The following is a 26,079-nucleotide window of genomic DNA, read 5'->3' as shown; positions in this document are numbered from 1 at the left end:
TGGCTCCGTCAGCGGGAGGGAGGGTGGGCTCCTCTGGCCGCTGGGGGCGTGCTTCTGCCGCCGCTGGTGTAGGGGAAGCCGCACGGCAAGCAGCTGGCAAAGCCGGGGCTGGCCTGGGCTGGGCGGAAGCTAGCTCCCCTAAGGCCCGCTCGTCCTCGCTGGTCATGGCTGGTCCGGCCATTGGGACAGGGAGGGGAGGGAAACAAAGAAGAGAGTTCTTTTTTTTTTTTTGAGAAAAAGGGGGGAAAGACAGAAGGAGAGAGAGAGAGAGAGAGAGAGAGAGCCAGGCGAGTCCAGGGAAGCTAAGTATTCCAATTGTTAGAAGCAAAGCAGAAATCCATCCTACCAGGAGCAAGGCAGGAAGAAGACTGAGGTTCCTCTGGGGTGGCTCCGCCCGCGGGGGCGGGGCTAGGCCCCGGTTATCTCTTTTGTTTTCTACCTGCCTATCAGGAGCCTTGTGGGCGGAGCCACCCGAAGTCAGGATTCTCGCCCCTTCTCTGCTGGGAAATAAAAGGATAGTGAGGGAAGAGAAGAAACATGGCACTGAGGGATTCTATGAACAGTAGTCCAAAAGCTAACTCCTCCAAATTCTGTCATAATTGATGCGTTTGTAATTTGTAAGTATACAGCAACGGCAGTTGAACAAATATTTCTTTATGACTGGTTTTCAGGATAACAGTTCTTTGAAACTCACCGAAATATTTTAAAAAGGTTTTTTTTAAAGGGTCTGGCTCCTGGGCAGTTGATAGCCTGCTGATGGTAAATGTTTACCTTGACATGAGCATATCCTTCACATCGATTGGCATACAGAATTAAAGAACATTCAAGAAAGCTTTTCTGGAGAGGAAAGTTTTTCAGGCGTTTGCTTGTGAATTACTGGAACACCCATATGGACCATTGTTCTTATCTTTCTAATACAGAAGGAAGAATTTTGGCCAACTGACGAATCTCCTGAAAACTAGATATTTGCTTTCTCCAAATATATATGCTTGATGGTTCTAAGTATTTGGCCTTTTCCAAAGGTGCTTTGCTCAATGTGTTACATTTATAAAAAGACATAAACATTTACAGTTTCAAAGATGTGTAGAATCTGTATGAGGTTAATTGCTCAAAACCTCTTTGACACTGTTCATTTCAATTTGGAATACCATGAGTTCGGTGTTTCTTCTAACATATGCATCCTGTGCTTTTCAGATCTGCAACTGTACCAAGGCAAGGTCATAAGCAAAATAAACAGGAATCTGTCCTTGTGGGGTAAGAGAATTAGAGATAATAAACCAAACATGAAAAGCTGGAAGATAAGAATTTCTCACCAATTCAGCTGAGACTATCTTACTCATTTTTCTGCATTTGAAGCAAAGCATAGAATAGTTTCCAGCTCAGCCTTCTAGGGATGATTTTTGTGGGGGAGGTTAACAGCTTAACACAGTTTTTGTCACTTACAAAATACTAAAAAAGAGATTGACAGTTTTGTAGGGGGAAAAGCCCTCTCTCTCTGTATAAAAGCTGCTGCAGCGCCATTTCCAGAGTCCCCAGCCCACGCTGCCAGGAAAGGGGGAGAAGAGAGAAGTATTGGATCCCTACACCAATTGTTGCTAGATTTCCAAACAATGCAATCCTATGCATGCTTATTCAGATCCAAGTTGTAGAGATTTTCAGTGCAAGGTCTCCAGTAAAATACATTTAAGCCTGCACCTTAAAGATCTCGTCTCAGCTATTTCTGGCAAAAGGGATCTGTCTTTAAAGTTTTTGATGCATTTTAGTGGTATTTTTTCTTTAATAGTTTGTTTTCATGACATGCATTAGAGATTTAACAAATGTGGGTACTGACTGGAGTGAGGAACAATCTTACACAAATATTTGCTTGATACAATTTTGTTTTCAAAAATCCATTCCTTCCATATCTTCCATCAGGTTATGTTTTACAACTCAGGGGTGTCGTGATCTGAGGAAATTCAGTCTCCAGATTTCTAGTTCTGCAGAGGGTTAAGACTGAAAATCGTTCACACCCACAACTATTATATTTTCTGTGTTTACATTCTGTGGGCAACTTTGCCTGTCCCTTTTCTTTGGATGCCCAAGCTGTACTTCTGAATGCTGACCTGAAGTTTTAAGTTATTGCAGTGCTAGAAATCTGGGGACTAAAGGACAATTTTAGGGAGGGCATTTTAGGGAACAGTGCCCTCATTTTGCTCCTCTGTACCTGCATTCATTACAAAAGTACCCTGTCCTTCCTCTGAAGAATTTAAGTGACACACTGTGAATTAGCTGTCAGCTTTTATCATTATAGCCTGGATGATGACAATACAATGAGCTTCGTGGGTTAGTGGTTGTACACACCTGTCTTCCCAGTCCACATCCAATATTCAATGCAATATAAAGCGATGTGAAATGTATTAAAACTACCATATGAAATATATGGTAAATCCAACATAGAACACAGAGTCTTTATCAAGTTTGACTCACGAATTTCAGGAGATGTTCCAGACCTTGGAAATATCCAGCCAATAGAAACACTGCCTGTGATATATATGGTTTTCTGGGAGTTACAATCCAAAGAAAAAGAAAATAAACTTCTTTTCCAAGCTCTGAATACTAATGTATTGAATTTGATAGGGGTTATTTAAACAGGGGAAATCCACTGTGGTGTAATGGTCTGAATACTGCATTAGGATTCCAGGATGCCAGGGTTCAAATCAAAGCCACAGAAACCCACTGTCTGACCCTAGGCAGATTATGCTCTGTCAGTCTTAGAAGAAGGCAATAACAAATCTCCTCTGATTAAATCTTATCAAGAAAACTGCATGATAAGGTCATATAAATCAGTATTGTCTTGAGGGCACATAAAAACAACAATTTAGGCAGAGTTGGCACAATGTATTTTGCTGCCTGAGGCAAAAGACAAAATGATGCCCTGTTCTCATTTCATGCACAGAAGACAGCTACACTGGCCACTGAAATTTACTTCATTACTACAACAGAACAATGTTCACCAACACATATTTCTGTATAGGAAACAAAGTCTGTGTACAATGAACCATCAAGAAGCAAAAATGTCACTATCCCAGTCAATAATTTAAAAAAAAAAATTGGAATAGTTTGGATTTAGGAATTCTGGATAAAAGAGATTCAACCCATTTGAAAGCCACATGTCAAATTGACCGTTTGTTCCACCACTTCAATCCATTCTAGAGGTTCAGAACAAAGAGACTCATAGCAGGCCTTGCCCACTGCCATCTCTTATTGTGGGTCAACTTTGGGTTTGAGAGTTGATAAAAAGGTTCAAGAGTTGGTAACATGGGACCCTTTGCTCTGCCAGCCTGAATGTCTGCAAACAGCTGTACAAAAATCCTCATACATATGAAACAATATCAGGAGGATGCTGAGCAGTTATTCAAGTCATCTTGGGACCAGCCAAGATGGTGACTGCCTCTTCTCTTCCCCTCTCTCAACATCTTCTTAAATGTTACTCAGATTTCAGCCAATTTTGTTATGTTGCCATAAATGAGAACTATGGCCAATCCCACACTTAAATACAGTGTCTAGGATGCAGGGATCAATAGAGTCTCATGCACACTCAGAGGTTCAGTGCTAAAGAGAAATATCTAGCTGCCACACACATAAAATTGCATGTGCATATTTGAGCATTATGCTTGCAATGGCCAGAGCTTGGAAACATTGTTTTTTCACAGTACAACCTCCACATCCCCAGCCAGCACAGCCACATTGACTGGATGATTCTAGGGAGTTTATCATGTGGACGGCAAAATGGTAAAACTCTGTGCAGAAACGGGATTTTTAAAATCCAGATGTTGTTTGTCAGATGTGTTGGCACGAAAGAGAAATAATGCAAAAATAATCCAAATGGAAAGCTCTTTTGTACTTCTCAAATTTAGTGAAAGTAAAAAGGAGCTGGTTTTGACAAATTTGCGTTCAGGTTACTTTTGCGTTATTTCTCTTTCACGCAAATGTCATCTGAAAAACATCCTGCAAATGCAGGTTTTTCAAATTTCTATTTGGGATAACTGCGGATTTGGTCTGAAAAAGAACCCGCAAATGTGATAAACTCCTATCTAGGAGTATCTTTTCTGAACTCTGGCAATGATTGCAACCATGCAAGATGGACCCATAAGCAGCATGGACATTTCCTTTTTCTAGACTGAACACTTGTGGTATTAAATTATCCACTCTATCAACCTCAAAGGAAGACAAAGGCAAAATTGCCTCTGAGCAAATGTTGTGATAAGGTCACCATAAGTCTGAAATGACTTGAAGGCACACAACAACAACAACACCTTGTGCTTTACACAGGGGTTTTACAGACCACCCCAAAGGGGCGGCCTGCAGTCACCCCTTTTTGCACAGGATCAGGCCTTCCAAGGGCGCAAAAAGAAGCCACAAGGGGCATGACTATATGGCGCCCTTTTGGCACTGCATCACCTGGACAGTGCCAGAGGCGCAGCATGACACCATGTTCTGTCTGGAGCAGCGCAAGGTGTCAGGGTGTCCTGGGGGGCAGAGTCAAGATGCTGCGCCCTGACTCTGTCCCCAGGCCGGCCTTTCAGGCCGATCTGTTAAGGCCCACAATCTCCTAGACTGTGGTAATTACTCAAAGTATTTTAATTTCAGCAGACCTATGGGCCTATTCAGCAGCAATGTGGATGTTCCCATGGCAGTCAAGAAAATAGTTGCACATCATCATAGAGTCTGAACCAGTGTTATGAAACAGGTATTACCGTATATACTCGTGTACAAGTCGACCTCATATATAAGTCGAGGGAAGGTTTTAGGATCAAAATCTTGGATTTTGATATGCCCCGTGGATAAGTCGAGGTTGGCTTCAAAGTGGAAGTGGAGGGGGGAAGCTTGATTTTCAGAGGAAACGCAAGGAGGAGGAGGAGGAGGAGGAGGAGGAGGAGCAAAGGTTTGGAGATCAGCTTCCAGAGAAAATGGGGAAATGCAAAGAGGAGGCAAAGTTTGGAGATCAGCTTGCAAACGGAGGGAAAATGGGGAAATGCAAAGAAGAGGCAAGGTTTGGAGATCAGCTTGCAAATGGAGGGGAAATGGGGAAATGCAAAGAGGAGAAAGAAAAGTTTGGAGATAGGATTGAGAAGGGAATCACTACATGCACACTCACACTGGTGCCTCGCAGCTCTTTCAGCAAGCGCTGCTGAGGCATGGAGAGTGGGACATCAGGGCTACTTTTTAAAGGAGCTTTATGAACATTATTACTGCTTGTTGTTGTTGTTAACTGTCCTCCAGTCAATCTCAAGCCATGGTAACTGTATTGACCCTTGTATAATTTGACCCCAGATTTTAGGATCAATATTTGGGCATAAATTTCTCAACTTATTGTTGAGTATATATGGTATATTTGAGAAGTTAGCAGCCATTTCCTGGATGCTGCTGGTACAAGAGAATCAAGATGGTTGATTACAATTTTAGATTGTAAGCCTGAGGGCAGGGAATCGTCTATTTAAAACGACTGTATGTACAGTGCTGTGTAAATGTACAGTGCTTTATAAAAAAGGTTAATAATAATAATAATAATAATAATAATAATAATAATTGTTTGATTACTACGCATACAGTACTTGCCACTAACCTTTCCCAGCATGCTCAAGCCATGACTTGCTTGTCTGGTGAAATTCAGACGTATCAACCAGTCCTTAATTTCATCCTAATCTCTTAGGCAGGGGGGATTGTGTTCAAGAAAGCACAGTGTGTGTACAAGGATCATGCAACCAACACATCATCAAAGATAGTAGATATGATCAGCACTGTCTGTTTTGATGAAGTTTGGTAACTCCCTGGCCCCACACAACAGCATGAAAACCCCAGAATCCCTACAGGAAAGTAAGAGTGATTCAAGCCCCATATAAGTACTAAGTAGAAAGACAGACAGATTTGAAGGTGCTTACAAATAATAGATTTTCAAGCATGCACATGTTCCTAGCAGTACATCCCATGGAACACAATGAGAAAGTTCCAATTAAACATGCATAAGGCTGTGTGATGAAAGGTCAGGACAACCGCTCACGGAACCAGGTGCTTAAGAGAACTTGGAAAAGTTACTTTGTGACTTCCAATTCTCAGGGGATTGTAATCCTATTTGGATTCTGGGATTTATAGCCTGAAAAGTAATTTTTACAAGCTTTCTTCTGTCTAAATGATATACATGCACCAATCTCATGCCCACCCAGCAGGCAGCACTGTCATTGCAGACCACTGCTGCATGTGAAGATCCAGAGGCTATGGTATTAAAGGAGTGAGGCAGCCTTCATTTTAAATCCAGGAACATATCATGATCTAGCTCAAGGTGGTAAAAATTTCAGATTAAGTATTCAGATACATAACCATTTTGAATAATGTCTTCAGCCTTTCCCAACCTTGCAGCGTCCTGATATGTGAGACTTCAAAATCCATACCCCATCATCCCCATCTATGTTGTACTGGGATAATGGGAGCTACAGTCCATATGGAGGGTGCCAGTTAGGGATGAGGCTGCCTTTGACAAACAATTCTAGCCTGCTGCTGTTGCTGTTGTGTGCCTTCCAATCGTTTCCAATTTAGGCTGACCTTAAGGTGACCCTATTATGCAGTTTTCTTGGCACATTTCTTCAGAGGGAGGTTGCCAATGCCATCCTCTGAGGCTGAGAAAGTGTGACTTGTTCAGGATCACCCAGTGGCTTTACACGGCCAAGCTGGGATTTGAACCCTGGTCTCCAGAGTCCTAGTCCAACATTCAAGTCAATACACCATGCTGGCTTTGACAGACTAAAATTCTAGTCTATGAAAGGCATTATTTCCAAAGCTGATGAAACCAGGTGTTAAAGAGAATTTGGAAAAGTTACTTTGTGACCTCCATTTCCCAGGGATTTGTAATGCCATCCGGATTCTGGGATTTATGGCCCAAAAATCACTTTCACATCCTGCAGTTGTTGGTGGACTGCAAGTTCCAGCATTCCTCACCAACAGCTATGCAGACAGACTGCTGGGAGCTGCATCCAGGGTGACAAAAAGTGTTTGAGAAAGCAGGCAGTGCCTTAAAAAAAAGCCCTAATGTTATAGAAAACTGCGATCTTAACAGTTTGGACCACTCAGATGAGCCCCCAAATTTTCTATAACACTAATATGAAAGTCCTCCTTTCCACCACAAATTCTGAATGGAGGCAAATTTAGAATTTTCTCCTAGAGAACGTCCCAGGAGGACATACTGGGAACTTCTAAATATGGCTCACAGCCTCTTCGTTTTTCTCAGTTATCGTCTTTATCACTTAATTGCCTTTAAGTGGTTGGCTGATTAGTAATTCAAATGCTTTTTCTCCTGAAGAGACATGTTTGGTAAATTTTAATTGCCATCTACTCCTATTAGAGATTACCCCCAAACCACGAACGCAGGCGTGTAATAAAAGATTGTGGTAGAAGAAGGTGTTCTATATTGTTTAATATGTCTTATAAAAAAACCAGATCGTTGTGTAAATTTCTCCAGAGTTTGCACCGATAAACCAATAATCCTACCCCAGGGGCAAAGAGATTTGTTCATATGTGTAGAAACAGTTCAGTGGTGAAACTCCCTTTATAAGCTGTTGTGGAGATAGCATCTTTACAGATTACAGTTTCAAGTTAATGACTGTATCCAGGTGTACCACATAAACCTTTGCATTGTAAACCTAATCCCAGTGTTCCATAAATGACAGCCCTGTCTGATTTATTACAAAGGCCTTCCAAGATTGGTTTGATATTATTGTTGTGTGCCTTTGAGTCATTTTTGACTTGAAGAAGCACTAAAGCAACGTTATCACAGGGTTCTCTTGGCAAGATTTGTTGGGGGGGGGGGGTTGCCTTTGCCTTCCTCTGAGGCTGAGAGAGTGCGACTTGCTCAAGGCCACCCAGTGGGTTTCCAAGCCTGAGCGTGGATTTGAACCCTGGTCTCCAGAGTCATAGTCCAAGGCTCAAACTGTAAAACTACCCTGGTTCTCACTAGACTGCCGACTCCATCAAAAATGCCTGAAGTGAAAGGTCTAAAATGGAAAGGGGGAAGGAATGTGAGTTTAGTGAACATATACTCGACTATAAGTTGACCTCATGTATAAGTCAAGGGCAAGTTTTAGGGCCAAAATGATGGATTTTGCTATGATCTGTGGATAAGTCAAGGGTAAAACCTAGGGGCATCTAGCAAAGCATCTAAAGGATGAAGCAAAGCAAAACAATGCCAAAGAATTTACAAAATCCTAGCAGATATCATTCTTTCTGCTTACTCTTAAAACTGGATGGATGAGAGAGTAGAGGGGGCTGGGGCTTCCAGGAGAGATTGTACTCTTGCTTTTCACCCAGGGGTGGTGCCTCCTTTTAAATAAGAGTTAAGATACAGTACTTACCTTGTCCTGTGGGTAAGTCAACTCAGGTTTTTGGGGTCTATTTTTTGACCCAAATTTCTAGACGTACACATCAGGATATACATTATACAATATACACTTCCAAGGTTTTTGGCCTGTCCTTCCTATCCGGAGAACACATACCACTCACGCTACTTCCCCCTCTCCTTTTTTGGGTAAACAGCCCTTTTAGCCACCACAGAAATTCTTCCTCATGAGGGGAATAACATAGAAGCAAAGTGCACAATTAAGGGCGCATCTGCACTGTAGAAATAATGCAGTTTGACGCCCCTTTCAGGGCTATAGCTCCATCCTATGCATTCCTGGGATCTGTAGTTTCACATACACACCTGCCTTGTCTACCACAGGGTGCGGGTGCCTGAAAAACTACAAATCCCAGGATCCTTTTGGATGCTGCCGGGACAGTCAAAGTGGTGTTAAACTGCATTAAGTCTACAGTGTGAAAGTTCAAGAGAGAAACTCCAATTTCCCCCTGGCTACTCTGTCACTCACTCATACACTTCTAAGGCCCTGGGCTTTTAAAACTATAGATCCCAAACACACTGCAGAAATCATCCAGTTTGAGAGCCTGTGAACTGCCCTGGCTCAATGCTAGGGGTTCCGGGAGCTGTAGTTTTGCAGACCGCTTTGAGCCTTCCCTGTCTGAGAGCTCTAGGGCTACAGTGAACTACAAATCCCACAGTAAACTACACATTCCCTAGGTAAAGCGGTCTCAAGCTGGATGATTTCTGCAGTGTGTTTTGGGACCCAGTGCCTTAAAAGGAACGAGGGGGGGAGGGAGGAAAGGCGGTTTCCCCCTTGAAGGCTAAGCGGTCCCATCCTCCTGGGGGGCATCCACACGGCAGAAATGCATGCAATTTGACACCGCTTCAAATGCCAGGGCTGCATCAAACAGATGCAAGGCGCTTGGGGCCCAGAAGGAAAGAGGATAGAAGCGCAGCTCGAGGGGCCACCGCTAAAAGACCATCCCCAGAGCAGGGAGCACTGTCCAAGCGGTATGAAACCGGATTATTTCCGCCGTGCGGATGCCCAGGGGAAGACCAGGCATGGTCCCAAGGGGAGCCAACTCCTCCCAGGAGCTTCAACTCACCCAAAGATCGCAAAGGGCGAAGTCCTTCCTCCTCCTCCTCCTCCTCCTCTGCAGCCCCAGCAGCAGCAGTGGCCCCTTCCCTCGCCTGGCCCTGGGCTTGGCACCTGGCTCCTCCCGGGCAAGAGCCTGCTGCTGCTGCTGCTGCTGCACCCGATCCCCAGGAGAGCTCCGCCGGAGAGCCAAGCCTCTCCCCTTGGCAAGAAGGCTTACTTGGCAGCCCCTGCAGCACCCTCCGGCGGAGGAAGAGCAGATTGCCATCGCCCACTGCCAAGGGGAGCCTCAAGGCACCAGAGAGCCTGAAAGAGAGCTTTCATAGACTTAAGCCTACTTCCTCAGATGCATTGAAATGCACCTGAGGAAGTTGACCAAAGCCTGCAGACTAGATGGACAGACTCAGTTGGGGGGAACTAAGTAGAGAAGTGGAAGACTGGGGTTCTGTCACCATGAGCTGAGGTCGACTCAAGGGCAAACGACAACAACAACATATCACCCAAAGTCAGGTTGGATCCGCACTGAAGGAATAATCCAGTTTGACCCCACTTTCACTGCCATGGCTCCATCCTATGGACTCCTGGGATTTGTAGTTTGGTAGTTTCCTTTTTCTTCCATTGCTTATACATGTCTCTTAAATCTCAGCCTATCTAAAAATTCTTTGTACATTCACCCCGGTTTCTTTACACACCTTTTCCCCCTCTGATTGGAATGGTTTGCAACAGTGCCTTCAATATTTAACCTTTAAGAAACATTCATGCATCATGATCTCCCTTCTGTTTGGGCATCTCTGACCACAGGATCTCACCAAATATTTCTCTAAGCCTATTGAAAACAGCTTTTGGGAAGTCCAGAGTGCATGTTTGACTATGTTTGGCTTCCCCTTTCCTCTGTATAACAACCCCCAAGAGAATGTGGCCACAACCACAAAAGGACCCTTCTGCTTAAAATCATAGACTTATAGACTTGGAAGGGGCCTCATAGACCATGGAGTCCCATTCCCGGCTCAGTGCAGGAAATCCAACTAGAGCATCTCCAGCAGGTAGCTGTCTACCCTCTTTTTGAACATGTCCAGAGAAGGAGAACGCACCACCTTTCTAGGTAATTGATTCCATTGTTGAACAGCTCTTACTGTCAAGACGTTCCTTCTAATGTTTAATCAAAATCTACTGCCCTGTAACTGTAAACCATTAGGCCTGGGCTATTTTCTGGGGCATCAGATAACAAACCTGTACCCTCTCCTTCCACTCCACTGACAATTTATCTCTGTTAGTTAGGATCAAATCCCAAATAGACGATCCCATCGTTGCTTCCTTTGCTTTCCATACAGTTGAATTGTCTGCAAGGCTAGTGAGGCATTTGTTGGACTGTACACTCTTGGAAGAGTGTGACTTCCAACAACTATCAGGGTGGTCTCCCATTACTAATATATCTCTCCTTTCTGGATATTTGGTCATTTGTTTTAGGAAGGCATCATCCAGATCTTCAGCCTGGCTTGGGGACTATTTGTTGTTGTTGTGTGCCTTCAAGTCATGACCCTAGGGCGAACATATTGTGGGGCTTTCTTGGCAAGATTTGTTCAGGGGAGGTTTGCCATTCCCTTCTCCTGAGGCTGAGAGAGTGGACTTGCCCAAGGGCACCCAGTGGGTTTCATGGCTGAGCTGGGAATTGAACCCTGGTCTCCAGAGTCATAGTCCAACACTCAAACCTTTATGCCGCACTGGCTCTCTGCCTCTGCTGTTTCTCTCCACTTTCCTTTTTTACTCAACGGTTCTTATATAACAACAGATAAGAACCTGCTTGCATGATAAGAAATACAAGAGAACATGGTTCCAAAACTGTGAAATAAAGGGAGATGGAACTTGGCATGGTTACTAAGGGGAACTTAGGTGCGTGCACCCAAAGTGGATTAATTAACTTTGATTAATTAAAATCTGTACGGAGTCTGCACTACCATCTTCAGTCAATAAGTGTCAGACTTCCCTAACCCAATGGTGGAGCATGCTCAAGAAATCTGGTTAGGCAGCAGATGCAAGGAAAGAAAAGAAAGAAAAAGAACTGGAAGCATCTGATCAAAACTTGATGTAATGGAGAGTGTGTGTGTGCCTTCAGGTCACCTACTGACCTATGGAGACTCCATGAATTTCATAGGTTTTTTTTTTAAGGCAAGGAATATGCAAACAAATCTTCAATTAAATGCTCTATGTTTTAAGTTACAGCATTGCTCATCATCATCATCATCATCATCATCATCATCATCATCTCCCAGGGCTGGGACTCAAGGCAGCTTACAACGTTAAAAGACACCATACAGTTAAAAACATACAAAAATAGTATATTAAATTACTACAATAATTAAAACAAATTCAATGCTAAAATCAAGTACAAATATTGCAAGGGGTTAAAACCTGGTGCCTGCTACAGTGGACCTGACATTGGAGGCGACACCAAAAGGGGGGTGCCCTTTGGAGGACCTGCTTTGGGAGTGAAGCGAAGATGAAAGCCAGTCCCTTTGTCTGGGAGGGAAGCAGTTCATGGTTTTTATAGTCATCCCTTCCCTTATGCGGGGGATCCGTTCTGGAACCCCCTGTATAAGGGAAAAAACATAGATGCTCAAGCCCCATTCAAATGAATGGGACTCGTTCCTGCGGAGGTGTGGCAGTGGCGCATGGGGCTCACGCCACAGGAGCGCATGCCATTGTTTTCTTCCGGCAAAGAAATTACACATTTCTACCACCATTGCATCTGCCCAGTGTCATCCAATGGGGTGGTCTTGAGTGTTCAGAGGCCTTTTACACTCCGGCCCACAACAAAGACCACCCAACCGTCCACTGTAAAGAATTTGGAAAATGCTTTGCAAACTAAATTACATTTCCATGTTGAAATGGCAATGTACCACCCTCACTCCATGAGTTCTCTACGTGGAATGCTAGACATGATTATTGCATGTTGAGAAACTTGTGAGTTGACAAATATACCATTGAATGAGATCCTGGGGATTACACATAACTCTGCTTCTAGCACTTTGGTGCTGATATATTGTGGTGTTCAGGTTTCGGCAATAGTCAGGAGTGTATTTGCGCAGCTAAAACTAGTGTGCCAGCTGTGTCCATTCCTTGATATTTCAGATCTAACTATGGTGACATATGCCTTGATTACATCCCAATTGGACTACTGTAACACTCTCTATGTGGGGCTGCCTTTGGAAACCGTTCAGAAATTTCTGAGAGCCAAACTGCTGAGGCCAGAATACTAGCCAGGGACAGTCACAGTGAGCATATAACTCCCTTGTTAAAATAGCTTCACTGGCTACTGGTTTTCTAGGCACAATCCAAAGTGCTAGTCATGACTTACAAAGCCCTACATGGTTTAGGTCGAATGTAGTAATGGAATGTAATAACAGAGGGGTATAACCTTAGCCAAACAGGAAAGGAGGAATCATAGAATCATAGAGTTGGAAGAGACCACAAGGGCCATCCAGTCCAACCCCCTGCCATGCAGGAAATCCAAATCAAAGCATCCTCGACAGATGGCCATCCAGCCTCCGTTTGAAGACCTCCAAGGAGGGAGTCTCCACTACACTCTGAGGGAAATGTGTTCCACTGTCGAACAGCCCTTACTGTCAGGAAATTCCTCCTAATGTTGAGGTGGAATCTCTTTTCCTGCAGCTTGCATCCATTGTTCCAGGTCCTAGTCTCTGGAGCAGCAGAAAACAAGCTTGCTCCCTCCTCAATATGACATCCCTTCAAATATTTAAACAGGGCTATCATATCACCTCTTAACCTTCTTTTCTCCAGGCTAAACATACCCAGCTCCTTAAGGTGTTCCTCATAGGGCATGGTTTCCAGAACTTTCACCATTTTAGTCACCCTCCTTTGGACACGCTCCAGTTTCTCAATGTCCTTTTTGAATTGTGGCGCCCAGAACTGGACACAATATTCCAGGTGGGGCCTGACCAGAGCAGAATATAGTGGCACTATTACTTCCCTTGATCTAGACACTATACTTCTATTGGTGCAGCCTAAAATCGCATTGGCCTTGTTAGCTGCCGCATCACACTGTTGACTCATGTTCAACTTGTGGTCTACTTGGACTCCTAGATCCCTTTCACATGTAGTTTCATTCAGCCAGGTGTCCCCCATTCTATATCTGTGCATTTCATTTTTTCGCCCTAAGTGCAGTACCTTACACTTCTCCCTGTTGAAGTTCATTTTGTTAGCTGTGGCCCAGCTTTCTAGTCTATTCAGGTCATTTTGAATTTTGATCCTGTCCTCTGAAGTATTAGCTATTCCTCCTAATTTGGTGTCATCTGCAAATTTGATAAGTATTCCCCCAATTTTTTCCTCCAAGTCATTGATAAAGATGTTGAACAGTACTGGGCCCAGGACAGAGCCCTGTGGGACTCCACTGGTCACTTCTCTCCAGGATGAAAAGGTGCCATTGTTGAGCACCCTTTGGGTTCGTCTTGAGCGATCATATATATGCACATGCTAGCTGTGGGAGGATTGTTCACATGGGGTTCACCATTTCCATCCTATGAGGCTGAGAGAGTGTGACTTGTCCAAGGGCTTTCTCTGGGAGGGTTGCAGGTCGAATTAGGGGGGCAGATAGGGGTCAGATAGGGGGCCTAGGAGAAGGCAGTGGATGATGGGATCAGTGGCAGGCAGAAGGGGAGGTGCAGATGGGCCCCTGGGGAAAGGCAGTGGATGATGGGATTGATGGCAGGTGAAATAATGGGGGCAGATGGGCCCCTGGGGAAAGGCAGTGGATGATGGGATTGGTGGCAGGTCAAATAATGGGGGCAGTCAGTATTGATATATCGATCTATATATATTCATCTATCTATCTATCTATCTATCTATCTAATCTGTTTATAAGTACGTAAATATTCACATAAATATGTATTGATATATACATACATATATATATATATATATACATACATGTATGTGAGTATATATATATATATACTCACATACATGTATGTATGTACACGAGCGCACATTTGAATATATATATACATATATATGTATATATATATATATATACATATATATACATATATATATAGTTATATATATATTCGCATACATGTATGTTCACGCATGCCCATTTGAATATGCAGATGGGCCCCTGGGGAAAGGCAGTGGATGATGGGATTGGTGGCAGGCAGAAGGGGACCCTTAAATTTCTAGCATCCTAGGTGTTCTTGCAGGGCAGAGGAATGGGGCTGGAATGGATGACCGCTAGGGACACCTTTCATTTGCAGCCTCCCAGGTGTCCATGCAGGAAAGAGGAATGGGGTAGCCTCCCAGGTGCTGGAGTGGATGACCCTGGAGGTTCCTTACATTGGAAGCCTCCTAGGTGTTCATGCAAGACAGAGCCACCCCCCCTTCCCCGGGGGGGAAAGGAAGGAAGGCCACCAGAAGGGAATGGGGTCAAAAAGCAGCCCAGCATCATGGGAACTTTGCAATCAGTAACTTTAGCGTTACGTTGCGCTGCTGCCTACTACACCAAACCATTTCGCAACACATTTCGCAAGATAACGGGAGACCATGGCCTGGCTTCTACTTTTACCTGCAATGCCCAAAAGGGGGAGGAATGACGCTTAAACTACGGGAGCGTTGCGCAACGGGCTCCCATAGAAATGAATGGCGTCTGGAAAAACATTGCGCTTTCGCGTTATTGCGCAACGTTCGTGACGCTAACATTGCGCGATAGGCGGAAAAAATCGCCAAAAACTCGCGTCTGATAAACCTCAAAGAATTCTTGCCTTGCAGACAAGCCTTGTGTGAACAATGTGTGTGTGCGTGTGCTTTGCCATACTGTGCACAGGTGCAGAGAAGCTGTGTGTCTGATTTTTTCCTTTTGACGTCTTAACTTGTGTGAAGCTATAGTGTGCATGCTTGGTTTGTCTTTCTTTTATTTTACTTGCCTCTAGTTGTGTGTATATAAGCTCTGTCATTCTTTTATTTTGCTTGCTTACATAAAACAGGCTTTCTCAAGACCAGAACTGAGTGGTAATTTTGTCAGCCTCTTACCCTGAACCCACAGGAAACTCAAGCCAGAATCAGGCTATGAGTGTTACACACACACACACCTGCAATTTTATGTAAATATTTTTAAAAGTATCAGAGGAAGCATTGAGCCCTGGGGAACCTGGATGTCCAGCACTGTGTCCCTGATTGTTCAGCCAATTTTAGGATGGGAGTCACAGAAAAAAAACTGTGCATGCAAGTCCTGCACCTGCCATTTAGCCCAGGATATCCAGCAGCCCAATGGTATCAAATGCTATTGTGTGATCCAGCTGACCCCTGTCCAGGTCCCAGCGTAGAAAATCCACTAAGGCAGCCAAGGCTTTTCTGCCATCAAATCAGTCCAGAAGACATGTTGGAACAAATCCAACTTAGTCCATCTCATTCAAGAATTTTCTGGAGTTGTGTTGCCACCACTTTCTCTAATATCTTATTTTTAAAAAGAAAGATTAGAATAAAAACAAGTCCAAATGGGTACAAAACTTTTACAAAAACTACTTTATTTTTGTGAAGCCTCTGAATCAATGCTGCCCGTATTGCTGGTGTTTCATAAGGTGATCACCTGCAGCTATTAATATTAATCCCATGAAGTTTCTAGGTTGTCTTATGGAAAGATTAAGCAAGTATTTTCCACACTTCAATGGGAATGAGCTGAAGAAACTGCTGGAACACCTTTCCTTTGCAAAATAAATAATGGGTCATTGGCAATGTGTCAAGACATTTCCTCAGTTTCTACTTTGATCATATCATTTGATGACAGAGCCAGGGATTTATTTCACAATTGCAATTACACCAGGATCATTGTTCCTCCTTGTGTAGCTTACCACATAGAACCATTCCTATTCTGCTGTCTTCCCCTGGGCCGGCGACAGTTTGAAACATGCTTCTTTTTATTAATACAAAAACAAAACAAAACAAAACCTATTAATGACCTCCTTTTCTCACTTCTGTTGTGCCACAATTTCCTGTGTGTATGTTCCATTGTGCTTTTATGCTGGTTTTTGATGGCAGGTCAGGGGATGTGCTTTGGTCCATTAGTCCACATCATCACAGGAGAAAGAGTGAGAAAGAGAGAAAGGGCATCTAGAGGGAATGTAGAAGGGATGAGGGGTGTCTCTTCCTCCTGGATCTCTACCCTGCAGTCACTGTTACATTCTGATGATCATCCTCATGGCTCAGCCGCCCAGGCCCCAAATCCCACCTCTCCCTCTTAGTGCTCATGAAGATTTAAAACCCAGCAGCCACAACAGCCTCTTGCTATGTTATAATGTCCTCATTCCCTCTCTCACTTAAGACAGCCTTCAATTTAATTTCTGTGGAGGGGAGGAATCTGTCTGTATGTGTCCATGCATGTGCCAAAATAGAAAAGGGATGGTACTGAGTGGGGAGTGCCAAATGCTGCCAAATGCTATCAGTAATAAGGTTTTTGAGGGAACAAAGGCGCCAATGCCATGAAGATTATGAAGATGTGAAAGGGAAGAAAGTAGTCTCGATGAAATAGTGCTTTTGGAAACAATAGGAGAAAAGCCTTGTGCAATAAAGCTTTCAGTCTGATGAAACAGTCCAGTTCTTGTTCCTTGATTGACCCACATTTGGCACAGTTTCCGGTAATATCTGTTGCAGCATTTTTAATAGTTTTGTTCTGCGGGCAGAAACTGATGGATTGAGGGAAACATCTTCACAGTCGTTCTTCATGCATTTCCTAATGAAACATGGTACAGAATCCATTGTCTGTTTTAGAACTTCTGTGCTTTTTTCCTCTTTGACTTTTCATTTCCAACCGCCTTTTTTCTCTGATATCTATTCAATATATTTTTGAATAATAAATTAACAGGAAAAGATAATTAACAAAAAAGGTAAAGGCTTCCTTTCTGACATGATTGTCAAGTCATGTCTGAGTGTAGGGGGTTGTGCTCATCTCTGTTACTAAGCTGAAGAGCCAGCATTGTCAAAGACAACCCTGTGGTTATGTGACCAGCATGACTGCACAGAATACTGTTTACCTTCCCACCAAAGTTGTACCTTTTTATTTACTTGCATTTTTACATGCACTCGAACTGCTAGGTTGGCAGAAGCTGGGACAAGTGACAGGAGCTCACTCCATCATGTGGCACTTGGGCCTTGAACTGCCGATCTAGTAACCTTACGGTTGTCAGAGTTGGTGTCTAAGCCACTGAATCCCTCAAGAATAATAAAAGCATAATAAATAAAATTAAATACAAATGCAGTCATTCTGACTTTATTGTTTTGACTTTTTTATTTATAAATCAAACAAGTTTTTAAAAACATGCAAGTTCTGATATTCAACTGATATATTTTCTAATATGTCTGATTTTTATTTACTTATTTTTTTAAAAAAATTAAAATGTATCATACATGTTGAGTTTCCCTTATCCAAAATACTTAGGACCAGAGGTGTTTTAGATTTTGTGTTTTTCAGGAATGTTTCCGTAGACATAATGAGATAATTTGGACATGGGACCCAAGTCTAAACATGAAATTAATTTATGTTTTGTATATACCTTATACACATAGACTTAAGGTAATTTTATACACAATATTTTTAATAATTTTGAGTATGAAACAAAGTTTGTATACACTGAACCATCAGAAAGCAAAAGTGTTAATATTTCAGCTATCCATGTGGACAAGTTTGAATTTTGAAATATTTTTGGATTTAGGAATTTTGTATAAGGGAGACTCAACATGAAATTTTTATTCATGTTTTCACCTCTTAGCTGCCATGTTTTCTAGTACTGAGTGAGGAATGGGATATAAAAATATTACATAAATAAATTTAGAGAAATAAAATGATTAATCTCAATATCCTGTCCAGCCAAAATGTATGAACTTGTGAATGTGTGTGCATACGTGTATGCTCTAAGTCTATTCATTTACATTTCTTTGTCAGTCATAACAAAGGTGTCTAGAGTAAATGATTTCCAGTTAAGAACAGGAAATCACCTCCTGTTGATATTGCCAAACCAGCAACCATGCTCTCACAAAACTGGACTATCAAAACTTCTGTGTAGTTAGGAATTATGATTCAGAAGAACACTAAATGATAAAACACTAAGAAATATTGAGATAGTTGCATGGGGAAAATAATTTTCCCTCCCTCTGCAAGTATTTGCAAGTAGGCAAAATACAGTGGGCCCTTGGTACAGTATCTGCTGGGGTTTGGTTCCAGGATCCCCCATGGATACCAAAATCAGTAGCTTCTCAAGTCCCATTAAATGCAATGGCAGAAAAATGGTGTCCCTTATATAAAATGGCAAAATCCAGATTTGCTTTTTGGAATTTATTTTGGAATATTTTCAAGATTTGGCTGGTTGAATCTGTGAATAAAGAATCCATGGACACTGAGGGCTGACTGTAAATAACAACCTGCCTGTCAATGCTGAGACCCCACCCCACCTTAAAAACAGTTCCAGGGTCTCTGCTTGTGTGTTCAAGGCCAAAACCTAAGGACTAGGTGACAAGTTGCTTTGCATTCACAGGAGGTGGCAAGGTGTCTCACAGCACACATGAGGTCTATTACACATGCTCTTGTGTAGCAGTTGCAAATTATGTGTGTGCACACATGTGCAATCTTACATGAGTGGTAAAGACGGATAATGTGGACTTCCTGCATTATCCCCTAAAGAAATAAATGCAATACATAAGGCAGGAGGATCTAATCCTATACAGGCAAATGCTACTAAATACTAATGCATTCATAATAATTTTAGGACATCCAAAGATCTAGGCTGCCTTAAATATCCTAAAGGCACCAAATCCCAGAAGCTAAACAAGGTCAGTTCTGGTTAGTACTTGCATAGGAAACTGGCAATAAATATCAGGTGCTGTAGGCTATATTTCAGAGGAAAGAACTAGCAAAATCACCTCTAGCTATTTCTTGCCTAAGAAAACCCCATGGAATTCATGGAGTTGCCATAGGTCAACAGCCAACTTGAGGGCACACACACACACAAAGAGCTATATAGCAGATTCATAATCAGCCGAGATCCTGCATCAGCTGATGTAGCTATGATAAGGGTCCATTATCACAGTTACTTCTACCCCCCCCCCCCCCCGCCAAAAAAAAAGGAACCTGCCTCTTAAGACAGGATCACCCCAGCTGAAGGGTTTCTGAGGTGCTGCAGATTGGGACTCTGGGAAATAATGACTGCAGCGCACTCTGTTTGAGATAAGTAGCTGGAGAGATCCCATGGGGTCCTGCCACAGCTGCTTGTCTCAATGTGCCCCATGACCAGGATTGTCCTACAGATATCATTTCCCAGCACCCCAAACTACAGTACCTCAAAAACCCTTCACATAGGGCACTGTCTAGCTTAAGAAGCGGATGTTGGCATTCATCTTCATTCACTGACAACCCATTATTATTGTTGATTTTATGTTTTTAAATGTGTTTTTAACTTGTGTGATAATAATATTGTAATGTTTTAATTGTATTTTTAAAACTCTGTTGTGATCCCACCTCGATCCAATTGGGAGAGGCGGGAAGATATAAATAAACTCTATTATTATTATTTTAAACATGAATCTCCAAAGTTATTATATCATACGTTCAGCTTATGAACTCATAAGTACAGTGGCCTTCTGTATCTACAAGGGATTGGTTCCAGGATTCCCCATGGATACCAAAATCCATGGATGATCAGGTCCCTTATATATAAAGGGAGCAACAAGGTGAGACAGAAGCAAGGCTGGAAAATGTGAGGCTGGAAACTGACTGAGGATCTATTAAATGACAGGAGGTGTGGGTTTGCACCAAGCACTACACTTGGATCACTGCCATTTCACAGATCTTCAGTCTCTCTCCAGTTTCCAGCCTCATTCATTCACTACTTGTGTTGTATATTGTGTACAGTATTGTGTTGTGTAGTTAGAATCAATGGGTGGTTGAATCCACAGATCTGGAGCCCACAGATAAAGTGAGCCCACTGTATTGAACAAGGTGTCAGCCAATTATTTCCTATATATTTTCACCTGTAAATTGTTATGTATGACTTAGGAGCAGTACAGACCATCCCTTTCAGGGCGGTCTGTAGGTGTCCATTTTTGGTCTGCAGGATTGTCCCAAGCAACCAAACTGCGTGGCAATGCTGTGAACCAAAGAAGAAACTGCTCTAGGCGGCTCCTTTTAGGGATGTTGTAAGGACTGTGTCACATCCTCTTCCTGCGCATGACATGTGGGCGCTGCGACACCCACACGTCATGTACATGCCCCTTGTGTGGGCGGCACAGCGCTGTAATAGCACCACCCATACGTTGTAGGGCTTAGCAGTGTCTGTTTGGTATGCGCGGCTGAGCCCTACTGGTGCCACAAGGATGTTGCGTCCTGGTGGTCTGTACTGGGCCTAAGAAACTGCCATATTTTAACTGTTATTGCAGCTATTCATTTGTATAACTAATTACTTTGATGTTACTACAGAAATGTCTGAATCACAGCTATGTAAGGGCAAGTCTTATTCACTCTTCTACTACAGTGAATGATAAATGGTAGAATCACCTCCTAAAACAAACAAATAAATTTAAGGCCATCATAAGTAGTCTTCATTAAGTACTGTGCAGTATGCTCTCGGCATATGCGCCCTCACCGTACATGGGTTTAAGCTTATGCAGACAGTGAGCGTGCTACCATTCAAATCAATAGGACTCCAGCATACGTGAAATTTGGCTTACACAGGGGTGTGTGTGTCCAGAATGGATTCCCCACATATGGCAAGGGCAGACTGTATATACTCATGTATAAGTCTAGAAATTTAGGTAAAAAAAACTGACCCAAAAAAACCTGGGTCAATTTATCCACGGGTCAATGTAAGTACTGTATCTTAACTCTTATTTAAAAGAAGGAACCACCCCCTGGTGAAAAGCAAGAGTATAATCTCTCCTGGAAGCACCAACCCCCTCTACTCTCTCATCCATCCAGTCTTAAAAGTAAGCAGAAAGAATTATATCTGCTAGAATTTTGTAAATTCTTTGACATATTTCTGACTTTGTTTTGCTTTGCTTCATCCTTTAGATCCTTGGGGGTCTCCCCTGCTTGCTCCGATCTTCCCAGGCTTGCAATCTGTACCCTTTCCAGCCCTGCTTCCTTCAATCTTCCCAGGCTTGCAATCTGTACACTTTCCAGCCATGCTTCCTTTGATCTTCCCAGGCTTGCCCTTTCCTCCACTGCCTTGCTTTGAATGGACCACAAAACACACACACACACTCCGTATGCTGGTCTCTTCCTTCCTTCCCTTCCTTCCTTCCTTCCTTCTCCTACGATTATATGATTGACATTTGGAAGCAGCACAAATGGGGACGAGAACCATGCCAAAAAAAACCCCACTTTACACTGGGGTAAGGAAAAATCTGTTTTGTAGTGAGAATGAGGAACCTATTGGAATCAATTTCTGACACACAGCAGCCGAATCAGAAATTGAGTTATACTTCCAGTGGGGATGAGCACTTAGTTTCACCTTTGACTTATCCATGGGTCAAAACAAAATCCATAATTTTGGCCCCAAAACTTGCCCTTGACTTATACATGAGGTAGACTTATAGTCAAGTAAATATGGTACGTTTTATGTAGAACAATTCTGAGGAAGACCTTTTTAAAATAAAAAAGATTAGACATCCCTTCAGACAATACTACATGAATGAAGACGTGCAGATAATTTGTGAGTCCAAACTCATAAAATTCAGATTACCTCCCCTCAATGGAACCCAGAGATTCATGAGCAATATGGTATGTTTTAGGGTTAGTGCTTAACAAAAGTTTTCATTTAGAGTTAAAGTGGAGTAGTGCCTGGTATTTTGGCTTAGGATTTGGGAAAGCCAGGCTTTAGTCTCCACTGAACCATGAAACTCATTGGGTGACTTGGGCTAGTCACGCTCTCTCAGCCTGACTATCTCACTGGATTGTTGTGAAGATAAACTAGAGAGCAGTAAGGCCACATATGCTACCTTGAACTCATTGGAGGAACGATGGGATATGATCAAAATTGTGATATATGTTAAAAATTATCAATTTATTAAAATATTTCTATCCCACCTTCATCTCCTGAGAGCCCCTTTGTAAATCCATTATAATAAATGTAATATATATCAGTTATTGCAGCTATGGCATGTATTCAAATTTACCAGTTTGCTCCTCCCAGATCAGTTGGCATGTACCAGCCATTTTGGCTATAGATGCTGCCATAAATGTTCAACCAGGATGAAGCAGGGAGACATGGGGATGGAAACAATATGGCTGAAAAGAGCAGAAAATCATCAATGAGCTCCCATCTCAAAACAGATGCAGAGAGGGAGGGAGGGAGAAACCAATCAGTAGGCATGGAATGGGAAAGGACATAGAACAGGCACGATGGTAGGAATCTGAGTCAACAGGGTCAGAATCTGGATTAAATCCACTGAATACAATGACAACCCGGGTCCACAACCAGCAAAAAAAAAAAAAAAAAAAAAAAGGGGGGGGGGGACATCCTCTGGGTGCAGGAAATTAAACCCAGAAGCTATAGTGGTTGCTGCCACTATCTGCCACTGTCCCAATTTAGCAGGAATAGTCCTAATTAATCCTCTGCCACTCCACTTTTTCAGATGCTTTTAAAATGTCCCAGTTTCTCTCTCCTCCTCCTGCTTTTCCTCTTGATCCTAGTTTACTTCAATCACTTCAAACTGATTTCACAACGCAAAAGTAGTTTGGCACTAAATTAACTCAGCCAGGGGAGAGGCGTTTAATGAGGAAGAACATACAACAAAGTCTGCATTTTTGTGTGCTATAACACCTGTTTTTCCCCATTCAGTCCTGATCCTGTCCTGTGCCCGGATTGGGCAAATATGGCTGTGCAATAAACTCTTTAGTTTGTATGTTCTTCTTCATTAATAACTTCTGCCAACTTGACTACACTCTGATTTTACTTGGCTGCATGTTTTCATCTATGAAATGTTTGAAGGTATGCCATTCCTGCTTGGTCTTGCATCTTCACTGCATCAAGTACAACGACATACAAGATTTTTTTTCACTTCTACTGCGACCTGTTGAAGACACACACTGCCAGCCCATGGGAATTTTGCCTAAATATTGCTGCAATAACAAAATTGATTAATTATGTTTGATGCAGGCACTCTGTTCATTGCCTTACGGAAAAAGAAACAATGGGTCTTTCTACCTGCTTTTGGGTTTTGGGAGTACCAGTGTTGTGCAAGCATAACATGCATACAAACTCCCTTATAGAATCATAGAATCGTAGAGTTGGAAGAGACCACAAGGGCCATCCATTCCAACCCCCTGCCATGCAGGAAATTACAATCCAAGCATCCCCAACAGATGGCCATCCAGCCTCTGCTTGAAGACCTCCAAGGAAGGAGACTCCACTACACTCCGAGGGAGTTTGTTCCACTGTCGAACAGCCCTTACTGTCAGGAAGTTCCTCCTAATGTTGAGGTGGAATCTGTTTTCCTGCAGTTTGCATCCATTGCTCTGGGTCCTAGTCTCTGGAGCAGCAGAAAACAAGCTTGCTCCCTCCTCAATATGACATCCCTTCAAATATTTAAACAGGGCTATCATATCACCTCTTAACCTTCTCTTCTCCAGGCTAAACATCCCCAGCTCCCTAAGTCGTTCCTCATAGGGCATGGTTTCCAGACCCTTCACCATTTTAGTCGCCCTCCTTTGGACACGCTCCAGTTTCTCAATGTCCTTTTTGAATTGTGGCGCCCAGAACTGGACACAATATTCCAGGTGGGGCCTGACCAGAGCAGAATATAGTAGCACTATGACTTCCCTTGATCTAGACACTATACTTCTACTGCTGCAGCCTAAAATCGCATTGGCCTTTTTAGCTGCCGCATCGCATTGTTGACTCATGTTCAACTTATGGTCTACTTGGACTCCTAGATCCCTTTCACACTATGGCCCGTTACACACGGGCCATAAAGTACGGACTGGGTCCGTACTAGGGTTAGGAAGGGGTGTCCCTTCCGGACACCCCTAACCCTAATACGGACCCAGTCTGTACAAAATGCCGGCGCCCTATGTAGACAGCACCGCCATTACGGCGTCATGAGCGCGCCGGCTCTATACGGGGCAGCGCAGACGTGACGTCATCACGCCACGCCAGGGCGCATAGTGTGCCCTTTCCCCGGCCACAGAAAGAGCTCCGAAACGGAGCTCCTTTTGCCGCTTGCATCGCTGGCGCAGCCTTCAAACGGCTGCACCAGCGACGCAGAGGAGAAAGGAGCCAAGCGGCCCCTTTCTCCTCCTCCCCGCCGCCGCCGGGTGTCCTTGGGGCTTGAAGCCCCAAGGACACCCCTTTCCAGGCCGCGGGCTTCCCCGCGGCCTGAAAAGTGGCGGATCGGGGCCTCGGAGGCTGCCGTTCTGGCAGCTGAGGCCCCGATACACCGGGGAAAGGGGCGGTCTCTAACCCGCCATAGTTTCATTCAGCCAGGTGTCCTCCATCCTATATCTGTGCTTTTCGTTTTTCTGCCCTAAGTTCAGTCCCTTACATTTCTCCGTGTTGAATTTCATTTTGTTAGCTATGGCCCAGTTTTCTAGTCTGTTCAGGTCATTTTGAATCTTGATCCTGTCCTCTGGGGTATTAGCTACTCCCCCTAATTTGGTGTCATCTGGAAATTTGATAAGTATTCCCCCAATTTTTTCCTCCAAGTCATTGATAAAGATGTTGAATAGCACTGGGCCCAGGACAGAGCCCTGTGGGACCCCACTGGTCACTTCTCTCCAGGATGAAAAGGAGCCATTGTTGAGTGCCCTTTGGCTTCGCCCAGTCAACCAATTACAAATCCATGTAACAGTTGCCTTGTCTAGCCCACATTTTACAAGCTTGCAAGAATATCATGGGGAACTTTGTCAAAGGCCTTACTGAAATCAAGATATACTATATCCACAGCATTCCTTTCATCTAACAAGCTGGTAATTTTATCAGAAAAAGAGATCAGGTTTGTCTGGCATGACTTCTTTCTCTGAAACCCATGTTGACTTTTTGTGATTATGGAATTCTTTCTAGTTGGGAATTTCTTAAAAGGGAGATTCTGAAGGCACAATTTTAAACAGTTCCAGTGAGGAAGAAAAATGGGAGATGTCTCAAGAAACCAGGATGGATGACTAAAGAACTTGCAATTGAGCTAAGATTAAAAAGGGACATGGATAAGAAATGGAAAAATGGGGAAATCACCAAAGAGGAATTCAAACAAATAGCGAGCCTGTGTAGGGGAAAAGTCAGAAAAGCCAAAGCACAGAATGAACTCAGGCTTGCTAGAGAGGTTAAGAACAACAAAAAGGGCTTTTTTGGATATGTCCGCAGCAAAAGGAAGAAGAAGGAAACGATTCAGCCTTGGTGAAACAACTTCAGTGGCTAGGGAAGGAATATTTTGCCCATGGGAACCCCCTCCCCCAAAGAGGCTTCATACATACCCTCCAACTGTCCCAGTGTGGCAAGAACAGTCCCAGTTAAACCTCTGTGATCCTATTTTTTCAGTTGCTTTTCAGATATTCAGTTGCTTTTAAATTTTCTCTGTCCTCATCCTTCATTTCCTCTTCATCTTCAGTTTA

The 26,079-nt window shown here is 43.2% G+C and overlaps 1 protein-coding gene across 1 annotated transcript in view; it reads right to left on the bottom strand.

The window, feature by feature from the left end:
* Positions 1 to 9,574, bottom strand: part of TMEM61 (transmembrane protein 61) — a 28,701-nt gene extending 19,127 nt beyond the window's left edge. The window contains exon 1 of the mRNA XM_089518674.1: positions 9,490 to 9,574. The gene's annotated coding sequence lies outside the window, so the exon portion shown is untranslated. The remainder of the gene's footprint in view (positions 1 to 9,489) is intronic.
* Between the last annotated feature and the right edge of the window lie 16,505 nt (positions 9,575 to 26,079).

Source organism: Sceloporus occidentalis, unplaced genomic scaffold, assembly GCF_023333645.1.
Source record: "Sceloporus occidentalis isolate IW3139 unplaced genomic scaffold, rSceOcc1.0.p SCAF_3, whole genome shotgun sequence".
Lineage (NCBI taxonomy): Eukaryota > Metazoa > Chordata > Lepidosauria > Squamata > Phrynosomatidae > Sceloporus > Sceloporus occidentalis.
The sequence above is the reverse complement of the archived record's forward strand: the minus strand, read 5'-3'. Positions and strand labels throughout refer to the sequence as shown.